The sequence below is a fragment of the Crotalus tigris genome, unplaced genomic scaffold (genome assembly GCF_016545835.1).
Source record: "Crotalus tigris isolate CLP2741 ecotype Arizona unplaced genomic scaffold, ASM1654583v1 scf7180000024321.1087588, whole genome shotgun sequence".
Lineage (NCBI taxonomy): Eukaryota > Metazoa > Chordata > Lepidosauria > Squamata > Viperidae > Crotalus > Crotalus tigris.
Window position 1 is genome coordinate 861,155 of NW_024100493.1, and position 5,915 is coordinate 867,069.

Genomic DNA, 5,915 nt, shown 5'->3' on the forward strand with positions numbered 1-5,915 from the left:
AGGTAGCAGATTGTTGCTGCATCTCTCCGGCTGAGCATAAATTAGGTAATAAATAAATAAATGGAAAAAAATCCATCGTTTTCCTTGTCTTCAAGGACCGGAGCGCCAAATGCTAATGCCGGCCTCAAGAGAGGAAAGAAATTCTCCTGCATATTTGAGAAAAATGTGAAACCTTTTCAAAGAAATCTAATAAACATAATCATCTCTCAGCCTGCTGACACGGAGGAAAGGAGCCTTTTTTTTCTTTTTCTTTTTAAATGCCACAATTTAGCGGCCCCCGCTGATTTACAAAATTGGATCACCGCAGTGAATTATCCCTGCCCGGTAACCTGTGAAAATAAGTGCTGAGTTCCATATCGGTTTCGGAGCGCTGCTTAAATCAGCAAAAATGATAAATTGGAGGGCCCGAGAACGTTGGGAATAAACACCCGGGCCTTTCTTCAGCGATTGGGCAAAATGCTTTCTTTCCCCCCCCCCCCCCCGCCCCTTGTAAAATTTATTGTGACCCTCTTTTCATTCCAGACACTTTGCAGTGCGTCAGATATTTATTTCATCACAAATTGCTCCCATCTAGATTGTCACGCCTCTCTGCTTTTACGGAGGGCGGGGGGTCAAAATCCTATTGCGATCCCCTCTTGGATTCGGCAGGGCTGCGGACTGCACACGCATACATAGACCCACATATTTGCCCCATGCCCGTTTAGAATGGCAATGTCATAGTCCCGACAGATGAAACTCTTCAAAAGAACTTCGAGGCATTGTTTACCTTAAAAGAATCTTCATTCAAGTTGCATGGCGTGGTCAAGAAGCCGAAATCTGAATTCTCCTCCCCTAAACACATAATATCAAAGCACAATTCCCTCCCCCAATTAACAGTCTTAAATCACATTCTCCAATTAGTTTGAAATGCAGGCTTCCCCTCCAGTTCTCCAACCCGGCCATTCCTTATCATCTCTTATTTCAAACAGCCTTGGAAAAAAACACTCTACTACGAGGTTGTTAACTAACTAATCCCCATACACATTCTTCCTTCTCCCCCCCCTCCCCCCCTCCAGCATCATCTAATTCTAACTCTAAAAAGTAACACACAAGGGGGAAATGGCTGCATTTTCATATATTGTCAAAGCAAGAGCATCCGATGTTAGCAGCGTTGACAGGCAACACTTAGCCTGGCCTCCAGACCAGCCTGCGAGGTGTGCCTGCAGGCAAACACCCACCATACAGGTAGTCCTCGACTTACGACTTAGCTTCTGTTGCTAAGCAAAACATTGGTTAACTGAGCTTTGCCCGTTTCACGGGCTTTCTCGCTGCAGTTGTTTAAGTGAACCACCGCACTCGTGAAGTTAGCAACCCGGTCGTTAAATGGGAATTCCGTAACCCCGGGGGACGCTGCGACTGTCATAAATACAAACCGGTGTGCCAGGCGCCTGAATTTTGATCACGCGGTCTCGGGGATGCCACAAACGGTCGTCAAGTGTGAGAAACAGTCGTGAGTCCCTTATTTTTTTTCCCCCCGGGCCGTCACAGCTTTGAACAGTCACTAAACGAACGGCTGTAAGTCGAGGAGTGCCTGTATGAATGAGGTACAATTCATTCCAAATGCTTCCCGTATTATTGTCTCTGTATTGGCAAGGTGCGAAAAGCAGACGCGCTCGTCGCAGAATCTCATTTTAGCGCTTTATCCGAGTTGCCATTTGAGCGGCTCGTGTGAATGCCGTTTTTGTGCTACCCTGCATGAGGGCAAAGTTCCACCTGCGTCCGTCGAGCCTTCGCTGTTTTGCAGGACCTGGGGTTAGATACTCTGCTCTGCGGCCTCTTGAATTCGCACGGGTTCCGTGGTTGCAAGTTGTAAGACGCTAAGAAAAAGACGCAGGCATGTGTTGAGCAGAGGTTTGAAGCTGCAGGACACAGCTTGACAAACTCTTGAGTTTATTGCTTCTTATATACTTGTTACATACACCAGCTTAACCATTAGATGCTGACAAAGGTTTCTTCATTGGAAAATGTCTTCATGTAAGTAACTATTTTCTAGTAACACATTACATCAGTGGTTCTCAACCTGTGGGTCGGGACCCCATTTGGGGTCGAACGACCATTTCACGGGGGTTGCCAAACAACGCAGTCCGCCATTTTTTCCCCCCTTTTCCTTAGCTGTGCTACTCCCTTTCATTCTATTGGCTTTTGAAAGCCAATAGAATAGACTCTCTTGAATAGAGTCTAATTCTATTGGCTTTCAAAAGCCAATAGGAATTGTCCAGGCTGTCTCTGCCCTGCTGAGCCCGCCAAAAGTCCCCTTCTGCAAACGGTGCTGCACCAGTTGAGTAGTCCTCGACTTACGACCAGTTGAGTAGTCCTCGACTTACGACCGGTTGGGGGTCACGGCATTAAAAAGGTTGAGAACCACTGCATTACATGGTCAAAGACCAGGTAAGAACAAATACAGGTAGATCAAAAGGAGAAAGAACTGACAAAGACAGGAAGAGATAGGAAGGAAATTAAGCATATTATATGTTTAGGTAAGTGAGGCATTAAGTCAAAAGTGGATGACCTTCTGGCTGCTTCATTGGGACAAAGGGTATCAAAAGGTTATGAGGTTTGTGGGGGGGGGGGGAAGCACGGCAGTTTGCTGGGCGTGCATTTTTCCCCATACATGTTGCGTCCCCAGGCCACCGAAGTATCAAGCCACACGGTGAATCCCAAGCTCCGCCTTCACCACCAAAGTATGAAATTAGTTAAACTATGTTGGTCCAGGCGTTTTGTTTTGGAGCAGACCGGAATATCAAATCCGTTCAAAGAAAGGGAGGTGTGGATTCGCCCCTGGCTCGCCTTTTCTTTCTCAAATGCTGCCCTCTGGTGCAACACTACATATAATTCACCCTCTGTGTGATGCTCACAGGTGCTCCTTGCAACTAATATTAGGTCCAGTGCGGTATTTTGAACGTTAGTAAGCCTTTTATCTGTGTCGATCTTACATTCCACCTCTTAAAAACCCTTCTTGTTTACTGCCCGCGTGGACTTCATTTCATCTCTTCGAGTTGACCAATAAACGGGGAGGCGGCATTCCCTGGAATCTCTTTTTAAGGTCACCCACAGGTAATTTAATACTCATGAACGCCCATCTGCCACTTAATAGAGAAACATCTGGGCGTAACAATTAGCCGGGCGTTTAGTCCCCAACGGACACCTTGATGGATGCATGTTGAAGGTTATTGCGGACTTCCAAGAATCCGGCTGGCAGCCTACTTCTACTGCGATGTTTGGATGGCTGCAGATCTATTGCCTCAAGTTCATCACCATCATCGTCGTTTTAGCCACGGTCTACCCCCTGCAGGATGAAGGCCTGTTTCCAACTAACAATGGTCCTGAGCTTTCTTTTGCCAATTGGGCCCGCCCTACTTGCCGATGGGGTCGCTCTGTCTTGTTTTCGGTCAAGTTACGTACCTCTATATAAGGATGGTTAAAAACTGTGTATGTAGTTATGCCAGTGGTTCTCAACCTGTGGGTCGGGACCCCATTTGGGGTCGAACGACCATTTCACGGGGGTCGCCAAACAATGCAGTCCACCATTTTTTCCCCCTTTTCCTTAGCTGTGCTACTCCCTTTTATTCTATTGGCTTTTGAAAGCAATAGAATAGACTCTCTTGAATAGAGTCTAATTCTATTGGCTTTCAAAAGCCAATAGGAATTGTCCAGGCTGTCTCTGCCCTGCTGAGCCCGCCAAAAGTCCCATTCTGCAAACGGTGCTGCACCAGTTGAGTAGTCCTCGACTTACGACCGGTTGAGTAGTCCTCGACTTACGACCGGTTGGGGGTCGCGGCATTAAAAAGGTTGAGAACCACTGAGTTATGCAATGTACCTTTGGGCAATTTGAACGTTGCTTCCCACAACGTGAGTCTTTCAGCCTTTTGATAATTGTTTATAAAGCCAGAGCACTGACTGACCCGTCCATTTTACAGAGCTAATCGTCACCCTCTGAAAATAAGACAGTAAATAAGAAATTTACTGCAATATTATTCAACAACATCTGCCCATCTCACTGGAAAGGGCTCACTAGGTGGGGGAAAAAAAAAAGCCAAATCCAGTTTAAATATCTGGCTGACTATGCAGTGAACCAAAGATGTTTTTTCACAAGGCAACTGGACTTTTTTCTCTCTCTCTTCGAAGATGTTTCGCTTCTCATCCAAGAAGCTTCTTCAACTCTGGCTGGATGGCGGGGAATGGAAGGAGAAGTGAAACGTCTTCAAAGAGAAAAAAGGAAGTCCAGTTGCCTCCTGAGACAGCACCTTTGGGGGAAGGATGAAAGGGAAGGAGAAAGAGGAAGATGGGAGGGAGAGAAGAAGGCTAGCAGAGAGAGTGCAAATGGTGGTGGAACTAATCCTTCCATTAGAAGAAGCTCCACCGATGAAGCTTCTCAGATGAGAAGTGAAAGTACCTCCTCCTCCTCCTCTCCACACACCCTAATCTCTTCTAGCATGGATGATGTTACCTAGTTGGGTCTTGAAACGTGTGTAAGAAAGCAACCGAGCTCAGAGTGCACCAAGGACCTCACAGTCCTACTCCTCCTCTCCAGAAACCCCACTCTCTTCTAGCATTGATGGTGTTGAAACATCTGCAAGAAAACAACCAAGCTCGGGGACCACAATGTAAAAAAGATGCTGAGACTCTAGAAAAGAGTGCAGAGAAGAGCAACAAAGATGATCAGGAGACGGGGGGCTAAAGCATATAAGGAACGGCTGCTGGAATTGGGTATGTCTAGCTTAATGCAGAGAAGGACGAGGGGGGGACATGAGAGCAGCCTTCCAATATCTCAGGGGCTGCCCCAAAGAAGAGGGAGTCAAGCTATTCTCCAAATCCCCTGAAGGCAGGACAAGAAGCAACGGATGGAAACTGACCAAGGAGAGAAGCAACCTGGAACTAAAGAGAAACTTCCTGACAGTGAGAACAATTAACCAGTGGAACAACCTGCCTCCAGAAGCAGTGGATGCTCCCACACTGGAAGTTTTTAAGAAGAAACTGGACAGCCATTTGTCCGAAATGGTGTAGGGTTTCCAGCCTGAGCAGGGGGTTGGACTAGATGACCTCCAAGGTTCCTTCCAACTCTGTTATTCTGTTTTTACCTTCCTTCCTTCCTTCTTCCCTCCCTCCCTCCCTCCCTTCTCCAACACTGGAAGTTTTTAAGAAGAGACTGGACAGCCATTTGTCCGAAATGGTGTAGGCCAGTGTTTCTCAACCTTGACAATTTTAAGGCATGTGGACTTCAACTCGCAGAATTCCACAGCCAACAATGCTGGCTATGGAATTCTGGGAGTTGAAGTCCACATGCCTTAAAATTGTCAAGGTTGAGAAACACTGGTGTAGGGTTACCTGCCTGAGCAGGCGGTTGGACTAGATGACCTCCAAGGTACCTTTCAACTTTATTATTATTATTATTGTTATTATTATTAACCCTTGGTCCTTGGTCAGGAGGAAGCATGGAGGATCCTGCAAAAGGAACAGTCTGCCCATTTGGGCATCTCAAAACCAGCACGTTCTTAGCTCAGCCCATGATGCTATGGATGCTGCTTTTTCCGGGCAACACCAGAAAAGTTCCCCTCTTTCCCTGTCCAATCTACAACCCTGCTTCGTTCCGGGGGGACCAAATTAACCAAGACTTAACTCGGTTATTCGAGAGCATCTTGAGTGCAGGCAAAAACAGGCCGTCCCATTTCAGGCGAGGGGGGGGAACGGAGAACGGAGAGGAGCATCCCCGCAAAGGTGAACCTAGGGGAAAATGGTTACGCCCGTAACGTCACCCCAAACAGGAAATGACGTAGGCGATAAGGAAAAAAACCCCTCAGCGTGTTAGAGATCCCTGCGCTCCCTCAAGGCAAGATCATAGAGGAGGAGAGCAGAGCGGCACCGGTTCTTTTTTCTTT